Source organism: Bufo bufo, chromosome 5 (genome assembly GCF_905171765.1).
Source record: "Bufo bufo chromosome 5, aBufBuf1.1, whole genome shotgun sequence".
In the NCBI taxonomy this organism is placed as follows: domain Eukaryota; kingdom Metazoa; phylum Chordata; class Amphibia; order Anura; family Bufonidae; genus Bufo; species Bufo bufo.
Genome location: NC_053393.1, coordinates 525,539,338 through 525,556,592, shown reverse-complemented (window position 1 = coordinate 525,556,592; position 17,255 = coordinate 525,539,338). Strand labels below are relative to the sequence as shown.

At 40.5% G+C, this 17,255-nt stretch overlaps 1 protein-coding gene across 3 annotated transcripts in view; it reads right to left on the bottom strand.

Moving 5' to 3' along the window:
* Window positions 1–5,847: 5,847 nt before the first annotated feature.
* CDK14 (cyclin dependent kinase 14) overlaps window positions 5,848–17,255 on the bottom strand; it is a 547,646-nt gene continuing 536,238 nt past the window's right edge. For all 3 annotated transcript variants that reach the window (XM_040431136.1, XM_040431138.1, XM_040431137.1), the window contains one exon: window positions 5,848–9,095. The gene's annotated coding sequence lies outside the window, so the exon portion shown is untranslated. The remainder of the gene's footprint in view (window positions 9,096–17,255) is intronic.

The following is a 17,255-nucleotide window of genomic DNA, read 5'->3' as shown; positions in this document are numbered from 1 at the left end:
GGCCTGGGGTGGAGATTTCCAGGGTTTGCCGACCCCCCTCCCAACAGAACCCTCCTTTAGATTCCTGGTAGCTTCATAGCGTACCACCAGGTCCACCATCTCAAGGGCATTGCCAGGAGACACCTGACCGATCCAGTGCTAGAGAGGGTATGGCAAAGCCCTCCAGAACATATCGGCTAATAGTTTATCCAGCATAGCCGGGGAACTTAGCACATCAGGCTGTAGCCACTTTTGCAAGAGGTGGAGTAAGTCATAATACTGGGTCCACGCAGGCTCTGCCGGCTTAAACCCCCCACTGATGTACTCGCTGGGCCCGGACCAACACATTCACCCCCAGTCTTGCCAAAATCTCACTTTTTGGTAGTCGGCCGCTTGATTGTACGGCAAGTCGAAATACACCCGCTGGGAATCGGATGCCAGGAATGGATCGACGACCTCAGCCCACTGGTCACAGGGTAGCTTTTCCCTGATGGCCACTTTCTCGTACATCGCCAAGTAGGTTTCGCTGTCGTCTGCAGGGGTCATCTTAGGAATTGCGGCACAGACTGCTTTCCGGGCATCGTGGATGCTCAGAGTTGCTCCTGCTGTCTGCAAAGCCATCACGTGTTGTAGCAGCAACTGGTTAGACTCCTGCTGCTGTTTATTAGCCTCGAGTTTCTGTAGGTTTGTCTCTCGCTGCTGCAGGTTAGCCTCCATGAGGGCCTTCACAACAGCCTCCATTTTGTCATGGGGCCCTGGTTGTAATACAGCTGGTTTAATGTACGTTATACAACCGTGCCTGAAAAATGCAGGAACCAAAAATATCGGTGTTCACACCAGCCTCTCTGCTCTTGCCCGCATCCTCCACCAATAGTGGGGACTCGCTCTGGTAGACAGGCTTAGCGGACACAGTATAGAGACAACAACAAGTTCTTTGGATCAAACAGTTCAGTGTTTTATTCACACTTTAGGCAAGTGACAAAACAAACAAAAAGTCACCTTGTGGTGTTGGTGGTAATTCACACCATGCAGCAATTCTGCCTCAAAGAGTCCTTGGTGATAGCAGCACCAACCTGTTTTCACGCCAAACAGGTAGCAAGCCTTCATCCAGACACAGGGCTCCCAGATCCCAACACAGAGACATGACTATTTAAGGACAGCCAGGTGCTGCCAAAACCTGGACCGGCATTTCAAATCCGGTCCAGTATTTGACCTCACCCGGCTGTAAATCAGCCCAGCACTACATGCTAGGAGGAAAATACCTGTTTTCCCAGACTAAACCTCTCACTGTGTCACAAAGAATATAACTACTATAATACTGCCTCCTATGTACAAGAATATAACTACTATAATACTGCTCCTATGTACAAGAATATAACTACTATAATACTGCTCCTATGTACAAGAATATAACTACTATAATACTGCTCCTATGTACAGGAATATAACTGCTATAATACTGCCTCCTATGTACAAGAATATAACTACTATAATACTGCTCCTACGTACAAGAATATATCTACTATAGTATTACTCCTATGTACAAGAATATAACTACTATAATACTGCCTCCTATGTACAAGAATATAACTACTATAATACTGCTCCTACGTACAAGAATATATCTACTATAGTATTACTCCTATGTACAAGAATATAACTACTATAATACTGCTCCTATGTACAAGAATGTGCATTTGAACACATAGGATACATTTTATATGTGAAGGAAAAGAGAAGTGTAATTATTCCTCCTTGCGGTACATAAAGGACCTGTACAGGTAGATGCAGGGTAAATTTGTATTTGAATCTCAGTATGTATTTTATTTCTGCATATGGATTACGATAACTTCTAATTCTCTATGACAATTTCTTCTGATTTAGATTCTAATTGACTGTAAGTTCAGATTTATTTTTCCTTTGGGAACCTTCTCTGGACGCTGTGTCAGCAGAACGATGGAGTGAAGATAACAACATTGTAGTTCACTTTATTCAAGACAATTAATGAAGACAAACTTTACCTGTGAGGCACAAATACATCTTTATTGAATAGCACAAAATACACATAGTAACAAGTAAAGCATTAATATACGCTGCTACCTACAAGACCATGAATATAAAGTCAGTCTATTATTATGCACTAAGCCAGCAATTCTCAAACTTTCGGTGGCCTTGTATGCACTCATTGGAGATTGGCCATTTAATTGTATGAAATAATATGTTTATTAAAAGGGGTATTCCCATTAAACATTTATGGGATTTCCACGAGATGTGCCATACATACCTTATAATTGCAGGTTCTCTGGGAGAACATCAGGTCCCATGTCTTCAGGCAAGCAGTGCTTGCTCTTTTTGTATCTCCCATAGACTCTCCCTTGGACTCCATGAGGACAGACTAGACATTCATGACATATCCTGTGGATATGCCATAAAGGATTACGTTGGGAGCATCCCTTTAAGAACTAGTGGTATGTCTGAGGTCAGGGAAAGCTCCAGGTATATGTGGCTCGAGTCCCATTTGACTCTCCACCCTTGGCTTGACAAGTGTAGAGCACATTTATGCAGATTGCCAGAGTGCTGCTGCCTCTGCCCTGAGGTAAGAGCCCTTTATGTCAATACCGCAACTAAAATCTTCATCAGGAGACAACATGGCTGCCTCTGCTATGACTAGGTGCAGTAAATGTAAGCATAAAATGACTAAAAAGTCATCGTCATATTATGAGGCGCTAATATCAGTCACACCGATGTATGTAAACGTTCTCAGAACTGGCGATACATGTGATAAAGGAGGGATAAATGGGGGAAGTCATCCCTTCAGTACCCCAGATGCAGAACAGTACAGTCAACCTCTCCCCACGTCAATGGGTCATATGAATCATGGGGACAAGTCACCACTGCAGCAGCACATGTGATTCCCGTCAAACAGGATGCTGACGAGTGGAACCAAAGTGTGGGAGCAACAGTGGAGGTCCGACGGGCAGCGAGGGGAAGGTAAGTAGACTGGTGGTGGTGTGGGGTGTTGGCCAAATGGACAACTCCTTGACGTTGCTTGAAAACAGGGACTTTTCTGAGATTTTTATACCGATGACTTATCAAGTCATCAGTATCTGATCTGTGAGGGTCTTACACCTGGGACCCCCGCCGATCAGCTGTTCAAGAAGGCAGCAGTGCTGGGAGTAGTGCCACAGCCTTCTCTCAGCTTTCCCTAGGCCGGGAGATGATACGTTCAACAGTCACGTGGCCCAGGAGCAGCTCAGCTCCTGGGCTGGGGCTGAGCAAGATACCAAGCACAGCCGCTATACAATGTACGGCGCTGTGATCAAAGAGAAGGCAGCGGCGCTCCTGTAAACTTCTCAAAACAGCTGATTGGCGGGGGTCCCGGATGTCGGCCCCAGAGGATAGGTTATCAGTAGTAAAATCCTGGAAAACCCTTTCAACTGCATACTAAATTGAGAGAAGATAGACCTCATGTGTGGGGTCCCTTTAAAACTGCCATGGGACCACTTTAGGTAAAGTACTAAGTTAGTGCAGATCTTATAAACCATCCGGCTCACTGAAAACACATTGACCGCTGATGTGCCGATGCTATAATCTAGTCTAACAGAAGGGTGAGCAATCTTTGGCTTCTCTGGAAATGAGACTCCTTTTTTTGGTATTTTGACAGAATTTACAAGTGCAAAAAAGTTTCTTACTCTTGGGTTATACAGGTGCCAGGTCTCTAGTTTGAGAATCGCTGGAATAAAGAAACAGACAAATTTAATATAAAATAGGCCCGATGTGCTGCCACCCATAGTAACCAGGCAGTCTGGTTCTCAAGGGCTAATCAGCACTGGCACTATTCCAATAAGTCTGTATGTTCTGTATATCAAAAACAAGTGCATTTTACGAAAAACTGTGAGAGGCTGCGTTCTCCCAATTTCGACTGCAAATGCAAAGATACAATCTTTTAAGTGCATCAGTTCATGAACTATTCTGACCCTAATGTTGGGGTAGAACACTGATTAATAAAAGCATATAAGTATTTTGGGAGCACCAATAAGCACCCCCATCACCATCCCTGTGTTTTTTTTTAAATGTTCGATAGACTTAAAAAATAAAAAACTTAAATACTTAAAATAAAAAAAAGGTTTTGATCATGGTGCAACTAGAAAATAATGTGCGTAGCCTGGTCACAATTAGTTAAAAAGTTCTAGCAGTTCAGTGTCAGGTAGTTTAAAAAAAGTTATGCAGTTTCTATAAATTAACAACAACTCTTGATACAAAATCATCTCAGGTTTAGAAATTAGAGATCCTGCCGAATCGCCAACCCCCCCTCCAAAAAAACAAACAAAAAAAACAGAATACAATGGGCAAGCAGTTTCCTTGAGTTTTCACTTTGGATTCTGAACCAATTCATACCTAGGCAAATTGGCCAGATCATTCGACCCACTTCTAGTTGGGTTAAGGGGTGTGTGTATATATATATATATATATATCCTGAAGCTTCATCACAGTGATGAAGTACTGCAATAACCTATGTTTTTGCAAATATTCAGAAACCAATGTTCTCCCATCCCTGCCCTACTAATATGGCATTATATATGACCTTGGCCAGAAAAGTTAACTATTGCATGCTACAAATATTATTATTGCATATCTTTCGCCTTGAGTTCTTAACAATGTACATTGCTGTAAACCAACATTAAAATGGACAGGCCCACTTTAGAGCACCTGTACTATGTCCTATCTAAGTCAAAACAGTGGGTGCAATTATAGTTAATTCAATTGCCCCTCGATGTGCACAAGAGAACTTTCCCACTAACTCGATATAGGACTCTTCCTGTTTCTTAGGAGTCAGGGCTGCATGAAAATGTCTCATATGAGCTCACAGAAGGGGAGAGAGGGTGCAAATGTGCCAAAGTATTTTCCACTAACAGTACCTATGATTCAATCTTTTCTGCATCTACCTGCTAAAGTTTAAATTGACAAGACAGACATGGCCACCATATTCAGTGGTACAGTTGTCGGAAGAGTGCAAGACTCTTCTATAATAGGAGCCGTGCAGGAGAGGTTGGGATATCATAGAGGTCCCTCTACAAATTTACCACCTAATGCGCCAGCCGTGTCTTCTCCATCACTTCAAACTTTGGCTGACGGGTTCAGAAAATATGAAATGATAGTCACCCTTTTAATAGGCACTGTGGAAGGCTGTCTGGGCAAATATAGCACATTATAGCACTATATATAGCACATTAGCACTAAATTAACAGGGCTTGTCTTAGTGAGTGGGTTGATCTAATGAAAGAATAAACTTGAAGTTATAGCCCTTTTTTCAGTGCATTGATCACCCCAGAGGACAATTAACAAACCAAAGAGGTTCTCAGTCTAAATTTATTTTCTCAAAAACAGAATTGTGTATATCAGTTCTGCCTTGAGATAGAGACCTGTGACATGACAACACCTGTGAAAAGACCACGGTTGCTAGCTTAGGTATCTGAAGCAAGGCATGACTTACTTGTTAAGATCAAAGCTGAATTTGCTAGAAGTAGAGAAGGAGAAAATAACCCAAATCCCTTCAATTCCTGTAAGAGATTCCCATAATCTCCAAAGTGATCCTTCTTTGGAATCAAATTCCAGAATTTTTCAACCAGCCTCAAAGGGATATGGACAAATTAACAAATGCCAGTGGTCTCTTCACTCTGACCATTGGTGGCAGGGTTGGACTGGCCCACCACAGTACCAGATGATCCTCCAGTGGGCTCACGCTCTGATATCATAGTAGGCCCCAAAAACCCAGGAGAAGAAAAATATTTGGAGCTAATCACATGCCACTAGGGTCTAAACGTATTAGACTGTACTGATGATATAGGTGTTGGGCCCAGAAAATAATTTCCTCTGGTGGGCCTAAGGAACCCCTGTCCAATAAAGACTGGTGGGGGTCTTGCCTCATAACAACCCCAATTGCAAATATCTCCCATGCACCAATGACATCTGGGGATGGGAATCCCCTTTAGAGTATGTAGGTCTTCAATAAACACTAAAGATGGTAATGAGCGTTCACTTGCTATGACTTAAAAAAAATATGCAAACTGGACTTGCGACCTAGCAATCTATAATAAATAATATAAAAAATTTAAAAAAAGATTCCACCCAGTGTCTTCTGTAGGGTCAACATGAAGCTGGCCCCAATGGTTAGTCCATTCTCCCTTCCCAATGGGCAATGAGAACATGTGAACCTGCTCTTCCTCTCTGCACCTACTGGGATGGGGGAGAGTGATGGAATGGACCAGCACCAGTAATGGGAACCATTTATACTTGAATTTCTTCGATAAAATCTAAATATGGCTTTTTTTATGTTTCTGTAAAAGTTGTCAGCCCCACTTAACAGTCTCTAGCCACAACCTCCCAAACTGGCCATACCCCATAATCTTCTGTATAAGAACTAAACTCATCTGCAGCCAAAGACCCAGCTCAAAAGTGGGACGTGGACAAAGCATTAAAGCTGTCAGCTGCATTCCAAGAGCCAAGTTTAGTAATTCAATGTAATGAATGAAGAAAGAGCCTATACTTCCCAGCTTACACCGAAGAGATCCTGCAGATTTTGTAGGCTGTCCTTACATCCTATCATATTGGTAATGGAACAGCTCACTTAAGAAAGCCAAGCAATAGACATAATGCACATGGCTGTCAAGCAATCAGCATGGAACATGTACAAGACAGGAAACCGGAAGCTGCTTTGGTACAGTATGTGATCAGAAACTCTACACAATGCTAATTACCCCTTTAATTTATGACTCAAAAAAATAGGATCACCGTGGTAGATTTGCTGATGAATATAGAACTGACAAACTCTGCAAGACACATTAAGGGATATTTCATGTTAATTGCAACAAGTTGAAATTCTATTCGGCCTCTAGCGGCCACTGCAGGAGAGATGCAGTATTACATGGTGTCCATTCAAATTAATTAGGTGACCATGGATGGCTTTGACGAGCTGAGGTCACCACAAGTGAAGGCACCTTTTCCAGTGGCTTCTCTACTCTGGCTAAGAAAGGAGGTTAGAGGGGGTTCAGAGTGGATTACTGCCTCCATAATGTCCATTTGGGATATGAATATTTAAAGGTGTAGTACGGTTTCAAAAACACAATTTTTTAAGTCTTTTTTAGAAATTCTGAGTCAACAGAGAGGAAGAAACCTCTTTCGGGACCATAAACCCTTTCATTAAAATAGGCCACATGCAATTTCTTATTTCTCCTGTAGTGGCACTGCATTAAAATGGCTTAGGCATTGCACCTAGAGGCTCTGGTCTCTCTGCAACTGCTGAGCTTTCTCTACTTTGATTGATAGGACCAAGCAGTGAAAACATAATCACACCTGGCCCTGTTAAACAAAGTGCAGAGAGTGCGGCAGTTGCAGAGAGAGTAGAATGCAAGTGATGGCTAGGAATCCAATCTTAGTGGGACAACCAATGATCATCTTTATTATGAGGAGCATTTCAGAACATAACAGATTGTCCAAATTCTATCATCCCTTTAAAAAGTGATTTTTTTGTTTGTCCTTAATTTATATTCCTAATGCTACTATGAAAGAAGTTTAATAGAGATTATAATAATATAATAATAATAATATTTAGACAGTGTTAGCTTAAACTACACAGTCTCATCATGTCTAGACAGTCTATAGACTAGTCAATATAAAGGTGGCACACTTTTAGACTTAGTCTTAATTTATATTACCTATTAGTTGGCCTAGTTTAAAGGGCAGCAGATTTGTACCTATGAAATCGGCTGACCTGTTACATGTGCGGTTGGCAGCTGAAGGCATCTGTGCTGGTCCCATGTTCCTATGTGCCCGCATTGCTGAGAAAAATGATGCTTTAATATGTGCAAATGAGCCTCTAGGTGCAACGGGGGCGTTGCCGTTACACCTAGAGGCTCTGGTCTTTCTGCAACTGCCGCACCCTCTGCACCAAAATTCATGTGCATTTTGATAGTAAATCCCCCACAGAATATCTAAAATGCATAGTATCATTTTTTTCTTTTTTAATTAATTCCAATTTTCATATAAAGGGGAAAAAACATTTGAACACTGCCCTCTGTCTAGAAAATGTGGCTGCCTCCTTCCCAACCAGTGTGTTATCGGCTGCATATAACTCAGTTTCTAGTTCAGATGATGCTGGGATTTCCCGCTGTGTGTCAGTCAGGCAGAGCTGCTTCAACTAGTGTTTGTAAATAAAGAGATGTAAAAGTATGGAGACATACTGGTCAAATAAAAGAAACCTGAGGGCTAACAGCAGTTCCCATGCAGGGGATTTTTTTTTTTTTTATATTCATGACTTTGGGTGCAGGGGGTTATTTTTTATGTTTCTAACATCTTTAAATATCTGTAAAAACGAAACACCATAAGAAAATAGGAGAGTGAAAATACCATAAGAACGTTAAATACCAGGAAAAAAATGGTCTGCAAACGGAGAAAATGTAATTTTTTTGTTAGCTTGGCCATAGCTACAAGACTGAAAAAACCCAACCCAACTCCTGCATTCCCATTCATATTCTCTATATATATGTTTTATTCTAAAAAAAAAACATGAATACATTATTTCTATAATGTAGTAGTGAAGTACAAATGTCAATGTTTTCTCATCCTTGCTTTGATGCTCAACAAAATATTGCTAATTATAAGAATAGGCCGCAATACCCAATGACATTAAAGTGCTTCTATAGAAATGTATACTAAATGATCCAGTATGAACTTGCTTCAAACATTTATTGCAAATTATTTTTTTGCTTTCTCTATGAAAAGTCTTGCAAACTGATAAATAGCGAAATTCAGCCTCGTAGAGCAAAAATCTGGAAGGTTTATAGCTATATGGACATGTGTGGTCTGAAATAAAATAAAATAAAATAAAAGAACATAAAAAATTATGCCATGTAGATATTACATTTTAATCTTCATATAAATCACAAGGTAGCAAATGGCGTGCAAGGCTCGAAGCAAATAAGTGGGTGGAACATTGTCTTGTGAGATCCTCAGCAGTGACCAGTCAGCGTGAGGTTGATGATCAACCACCAAAAGTTCTCCATAAGGCAAATATTCTCATTCCATGATCTTCTTTCTTCAATGATTGACGTGTTCTCCTGCAGAAGAAGAAAGCATGAACTTAATATGGTGGAGAAAGAAGACAGTTTGAGCAAACAGCAACCAAAAGACCCAGCACAGCCAAAAACATTTTTAGTTATAGTAAAGTTTTTCTAGTTTTAGGTGTGAAAGCTCATTAGTGGAAGCCCACGTGAAACTCTAAGAGGTCCTTGGACTCAGTATATGGTTGACCCATTTGGTTGAGTGTCGTAACTGTAATTTAGAAACATTGTTGTCAAAAGCTCACTGTCCTCTCCAACAACAGGAACATTCCCGTGCAAGTAGAAAAAATATAAGACCTGCCCATATGTGTACATATTGACAATTTACAAGGTACAGATTCTATATACACACCAGGACTACAAGATGTAGGTACCTTCACCTGCACCATGTCAAATATGGTCTACTTGATTACATGTACCAAATGTCCTACTAGGGTGAAACCAGTCAAAAGCTAATAGAACACACAATAAAAGAAGAAAGGAAAGATATGCCTGTACCGAGACACTTTTGCAGCCATGACCACAACATCACAGACATGAATGGTTTGATATTGAAAAGGAATTTCAAATCTAAGAAGGAAAGGATAGTCTAGGAGTACAAGGTCATGATGATACCCTCAGATCAGGAAATAATGTGTCACATGGGTTTATGTCCTCCTATATCTCCTAAGGAATCCACCTATCAGACCTCCCAGGTTCTTCTAATTCATGGACTGGACATATTTCAGGGAGCACAATACAGCACAATAAAACTTTCACGCTCCTTATCTGTAACAATATACTGCTACAACTGTCTGTTTAGTCCTCTGCTCATTCTGATCTGCTTAACATCACTTGACACATCAACCTAACTATTCCTATGTACTGTTGTGTATAAATGTGAATCTTCAAATATTGTATTATAATATGCATGAGGAAGAGACCTGAGTAGTCTTGAAAGCTTGAAATCTTTTCAGTTAGCCATTAAACGGTATCAACCAATAAAGTATCTCATTTTATATCTAACACGGTACAAAGATATTTTTTACTTGAACTGTAATTGTGTACTTCCCATTGACTTCATAGGTCTGTAGGTTCTCAGTCATCCAAGTGATGGTATATCAGTAGTAATAAGTCAGAGCAACTGGACTTGCTGTCTGCCACTTACAATATTGCTCTAACACCTAATAACTTCAGTCATTTAACAATTTACAGTAACAATTAACATCTTATCTCCATGACTGAAGCACAAGTCACCAGTATTTAATGCCGGGGATTTCTCATACAAGCCATTCTAATTGAGAAAAACAGTTGGATAACCAGCGAAACATCTTCAAGAACACAAAATACAAGATCTGTTGCTCTGGTTTATTACTACTGATATCCCACTGACTTCTAAAGAGTCATAGCGATGAAAATTCAACCAGCAATCCCTATGAAACTCAATGTGGTTCGACTTCGGGACATTAAGATGTATGTAAATACCGGGATCATAACCAAAAGGGTCCTTCCACTTACCACTTAGAGCTGGATCTAACTCCTTCATGGGAGTTTTTGGGAAATGTTTTCCTGATTTCACAGGGCAGGATAAGTTCCCAGCCTGTACCCGGCACTTAATAAATGGTACATGCCTGGAGACATACTCCAATTGTTTGCATGGGCCATTAAGGCACCAGTTAGTGTCTAAGCCCCCAATTATATAACTTTCTGAAACAGATGGAAATACAGTAACTTCAAGTATTTTTTTTGCATTGGCAGTTCTGTCTGACTGATACAAAAAAACTAATTCTAAAAATCCTAAGTGTGCAATCAAATAGAGAACAACAGTAGCTGGACAGAAGAGGGTCTAAAGGTAGTGGATGCTTGGAATATGCATTGAGTAGTTGACCTATTGTGATATACCCTACTGGGGGTCTGAAGATAACCATAGTAAATTAGGTTGTACTGCTGATAGCACTGGACAGTCATAATAAAAATAATTTTAAGAAAGAATAATATTTTTTTATTTTTTTTTTTGGGGGGGGGGTAAATTTTTTTAATCCCATAAATATTTTCTGTTTAAAAAATATAAAACTATTACCCCAGTTCGGAAGGAGCTATATTGAAAAAAGCTGGTTACATATCTAAAGCTCAAGAGAAAATGCAATAAAATGATTCAGCAATATTTTTTATTTTATAAAAAGAAGACAGATGGACCCTTAAATAAAGTTGTTTCTAGAGAAGGTCTGGTTTGTACCAGGAGACACCATTTCCCCCGTAAGTATAAGGTGCAACTGTTCACTCAGCCAAATATATTTCTGGACGTCAGAGGGATACACGAGGATAGAAGATACATTCGTTTTTGTAAGTGTGACTTTACTCTGGCCTTACTCCCAGTCCCTGAGCTCAGTTTGGCGACAGAATTGAACAGATGTTGAACAGAAGTCAATTTGGAAGGGATTCCCATACCTAGAATATTAAAGCATCAGCAGATCCACCTCCTCAGCCATAGTCTTGAGAAGTCTAAGATTCCTGACTTTATATCGGAGGTGTAGCTAGACTTTCATAAGCTCATTTGCTCATCTAGTTTTGTATCTAAATATTCTGTATTCCAGTGCATTTAGCTTAGCAAATCTCCCCTGTTGTATATTCCAAAATAAATACCTGGAACAGACTATATTAATATATAATACACTGAGCGATCACATTAAAACCACCTGTCTAATATTGTGTAGGTCTCCTGCATGCCGCAAAAACAGCTCTGACCATCTGAGTTATGGACACCACAAGACCTCTGAATTTGTGATGTGGTATCTGGCACCACTACATTAGCAGCAGGTACTTTAAGTTCTGTAATGATCTTCTGGTACAGGGACGTTAGCCCACGATACGCGGGAGGAGGAAGGGGTTAAAATTCATTGCAGCTCAGTTCAACCTGTCGTACTTGAAAGTGGCTTGTGAGCTACACAAGGTTGGGAACCATTGTCGTAGAAGATTTTATTGAAGGCTCCTTTGATGGCTTCACTGCATGAGTATATATATACTTTAAGGAGATCATGTCCTCATACAACTGAAGACCATCACACGCCAGACCATTAAGTGCAGACTTTCCATTGTAGTCTGAAGAACCAAGCTCTGCAATTTTTAGAGTTTTGTAAAACTTCACATTTCAGGTGATAAATGGATTTTCAGCACTTTTAGAAATAAAATTCCTGTAGAGCTGAACACAAGTTATTTAAATAAGATGGGAAACCATGGAAGACTTTTTTGAGGAGATTGTCAATCAAGCCTCCACTAGGTTCATCATTTTCTATAGATACATAAGACTCTTCCAAGGACAAACCCCATTGATGTCTAGGTAAATAATGCTATCTGCTTACTCTGACATTGTAACCTCATTTTACAGATCCCATAGGGAGGTATTGTTTAACCCAACCGTAAAATGGTCTATCTAGACTATTCCTGTTCAGCTTCAAAAGCTTCTTTCACTTGCTCCAACGTCTCACTAACTCCTTGGCTAGGTTTGTCACGATAAAGATGTGTCCACCCCTAACATTTGCTTGAATTCGGTTCTGGACAATTTCACACACCAAAAATTTGTTACAAAATTGTGGCATGTTTGTAAAACTACTGGCAGGCTGCAATCCACACAGGATAGACATCTCGTGACAGAGTATCACAATTTTATTTTATTTTATAAACAGCTGGCTATCCCGAGCCACGCATCTCAAGATACGTTGAACCAATAGGAAAGGTAAGAAAGGACACATCTGTAGATTACAATCGAAGACGGGCACTGGAAACTCATGGGACACAGTGGTCTTTCGATCACCTAGGACTATACCAGTACTATGAAGACATGTCATACCTGCTCTGTTTATACCATAATTCATTTCCTTCATTCCTCAGGAATAAGTGGGAGTTGGATGCTGGTTCTCTTATGGAGATGAAGTTATTGGAGGTCATGGAACACCTGCCTGAATTGTCTCTGCCAGAAGCTCACAGGGTGTCACAACTACATCATAGGGTATATAGAAGTCCCGTCTTTCTGCATAAAATTTTCTTGCAGCCAGATCATAACTGCCCTCATTGTGGACAAGACGGTGCACACTTACTACACATGATGTGTGATTGTTTAGAGCTGGGACAGTTTTGGAGAGGAGTTTTAGATGTTATTGTTCAGGTGTATGTCATTCAGATTCCCACAACTCTGAAACAGTGTATTCTTGGCTTTTGGGTATGGCTAAAGGTAATGTTACTAGTGGGATACAGCGTATGTTGTACCAGGTTAGGAAGCTGAGCCAACTTCCAACCAACCACCACCCCCTCACACACACACACACACCACCACTGCAATTTCTGAATATATCAATAGAATGAATACCATTATTATATTAGAATGGGGATCTATCACAAAAGAAATGCTTTGAGAAAATATGAAAGTTTGTGGGACCCCTGGTTGGAGGCTGCAGGTCTTCCATCTACATATCTAGTTATATCCCGTGTGAGTACTCTAGGTGGATACAGACAACCAAGAAGCCATATATTTATTTCCGCTCACTCATGGATGTCAGCTATGGGATTCTTTATGTTACTGCTGCCGTCCAAGCTGTAAGAAATATTAGATCTTTATATTTTTATGTTGTTGTAGGACCATACAGTATATGTGATAATGTGAAATCCAAATGTCTATTGTATGCTATATTGTCCCTGAGGTGGGGGGAGTGGGGTTTTGTAATATTCTCCATTCAAAAAGTTAATAAAAATGATCAGTTTTTTTTTAAACACATGTTTGAAAGCCTTGGTACACTTAGACCCAGGAGCTTCAAGGTTGGCATCTATCCTTGGCACCTGAAGGAGCAGAATGGACTTTAGCTCAATGGTGGATAGATGGATTCTTCTTAAGACAAGAGCAGATCATCTAGTTTTTAGTAGGCACGATGTAATCCTATTAGATACTCAACCAAGGTCCATGATGTTGTCCACCAATGCCATACGTGTGTGGGACACATATGCGCCACTGCCACCTCCTTTTCCTCTTTGTAAATACCCTACCCTCTCTTTGACCCCTGTGGTTCGTACTAGACCGGAATAGCTATAGTTTTGTTCACCAGTGTGGCATCATTGTGTATTGCTTAATGTATGGTGTTTTGCCTGTGGGTGTCATCCTTTTTGGGGCAGCCATGATCAGAGAAGTAGGGTCTTCTGATAGGAACGGCTAATGGTCATACTCTCAAGCTGAGGGAGCTCCTTGGTGACCTTGTAAATTAGGAGCTATTTTATTTCAAACATAACCACATGGAAAATGTGTTTGCACCTTCTCTCCTCTTCTGATGTGAACTCACATATTATATATGATTGGCATATAGCTACAGTCGCTTGAGCCTAGAGATAATATAAAGAAGTAAAATGAAAAGCCCGAATGCTTCCACAGGACAAAACAGATATTTTGGGGATTCATGATTCCAAAAAAGCATCATGCTATAGAAAAAGAAAAAAAAGATGAAAAAAGAAAACAAGGACTCGTGCTGTGCAGGTGAATGACCTGTGGGAGCAGACCTTGCCTGCTAGGATTTCTACACATTGCAAGCATCAGACACAGAGTAACTGATTAGATCATCTTCTACCTGCCACCGACTAGGCTCGGGAGACTAATTAGAGGAAGTACTGCCTGCACAGGCACCCCATTGACACCTAATTTGCTCAGCCAAAGCCCTTGGGGAGAATGTATTATCTGTGCAGCTGCGCTTTCTGCCTTGCTGAATTTAGACATAAGCAAACCAGCTCTACTAAGAACAATAAGGACCGCTCCAGCACAATGACATCCTGAGAAATGCACACAAATACATATAGAGAAATTGAAATAATCCGGGGGGCTTCCTTGCTCTTGTTTACAACATTTTCTCATGGAAAATAGTGAATAAAAAATATTTTAGATGATATTGATTTATTTGTAATTTTTTAATATTATTATTTTATAGTTTAGTATTATTTTATTATTAATATAACATTTTATATTTTTGACATTTTTTTTTTTTTACAAATTTAAGCTACTAATGTAGGTGTTTTAAACATAGAATGTGTTCATGAAATCAAGGGGGGGGAAAAAAGGATAGGCCATCAATATATGATTGTGGGGTTCCAACCCACAGAACCCAGAGTGATCAGCAGAAGGGTGGTTGTGACCGGTAATGAAGCTCAACCCATTCCAGAGAACAGTACCAGCCTGGAGGATGGGGCCACAGTGCTGGGGCCACCGCGTTTTTATTTTACCAATGCCTAGGGTTCCCATGGGTCATACGTTGATAGGCCATTAATTTAAATAGCTGGAAAAAACCCTTTTAATCAAGAATCATGGAATTATAATGGGGCAAACAATAAGCAAGTTTCATAGTCTTAAGGCTCATGCACACGACTGTATGTATTTTGTGGTCCGCAAAAAATACGGACGACTTCCGTGTGCATTCCGTATTTTGCGAAACGGAACAGCTGCCCCTAATAGAACAGTCCTATCCTTGTCTGTAATGCAAACAATAACAGGACATGTTCTATGTTTTTGCGGAACGGACATATGGAAACCGAATGCACACGGAGTAACTTCCGTTTTTTTAACGAACCCATTGAAATGAATGGTTCAGCATACGGTCCGCAAAAAAACGGAAAGGACACAGAAAGAAAATACGTTTGTGTGCATGAGCCCTTATATATATATATAGGGGTGTGGAGGCTATCCAACCTTTAATTTTTTTTTAAAGCAGCAGCAAATGATATAAAATAACACAAACAACACCACTCACCTCTCCAATCTTCTACCGATCCAGCACCTGCGCTGTGGCAGTCGCTGGCAGACGCCAGTAGTATGGAATGAGGTCACTGATTGGCAGTCGTCATGTGTAAACAAACACTGGGGGACGGCCTTAGTGTGCGCGCTGGATCGGCAGGCGAGTGTAGAGCTGAGTTTGTGGTCTTTTGTTATTTTATAATACTTGCTGCTGTGATTATTTATTTTTCAACGGTTAGACAACGCTTTTCATGTACATAGAGGTTAATGAGAGGTTTAAAGGGCCCCCCTCACCGCTAAGCACACACCTGACTGTACGGCACTAAATACGCAATGTTATACAATGCAACTCTAAAGAATCTTTTAATTAAACGCATTCCTCTGGACTTCAGCTTCAGTCCTTCTCCATAGTTATTACTCATAATGAACTCAACTTCATCCATAACACAAAGACTAAAAGCCGTGTGATACAATGGGAGACATTGTAGCGGGATACTTTGATGCCCCTTATACGGTATATTCAGTTGATAAAAATGTAAACATACAACCTCATATCACACAGCAAAAACATCAAATGGTTATTCTGTATATAACCCATAAGGAGCAATGCCACCCCTTTGTTACAATATAAGGCTATTATTGGCCTCGTAATGTTGGAGAACTGCTGGGGCTTATCTAGGTGCCTTTCTGTCAGACCTAGCAGGACCACTTCCTAAAACCCCTTTCCCTATTATGGGATTAGGCAGGTGGTGTGTCATCCCTCACCTCCCCCTTCCTTCCGTCTCTTTGTCCCTCTTCTTCTCCTTGTTCTTCTTCATATTATGTTTTATAGTGATATGATTTAGGACAATGCTGTCATTCCGTTTGGTAGACCCCATCAGGTAGACCGACATGGATGATGACGCGGTCTCCTGTCGTATCTCCTTATCGCACTCACCGATTTTACATTAAAATACAAAATAATAAAATAAAAATATATCAAGTGTAAAAAAAGAACACAAAAACCATTGCTGAGTCTGGACAGTCCATTCGAACGGCGCCAGACAATCCTAACAGAAACGTATTTGAATATCTAGTACTCCCGGGTTCTCAACACCAGGCCCATGTGGTATACTTGGAGGCAGAGTGCCTCATGTTCTGGATCTCCAACAGTACTCTGTCAGAGCCGAGGCATCATCTCGTGCGTAAAATGAGGTCTCCCATGGATCCTGCCATCGGAGATGCCTCATAGACCAACTAGGTGAACTGCCGATGCTCCCAAATTGTTGGATTATCAGAACTGTATTAGTTATTTGTATGTATAATCTAGTCCCGAATCACCAGACCCAACAGTTCACAGTCACTGCTCCTCTAGGCACTGACTATTCTGGAATTAAGGCCCGAGTCTTGGGATAGAACCATGGCCAATTAGTGAGTTA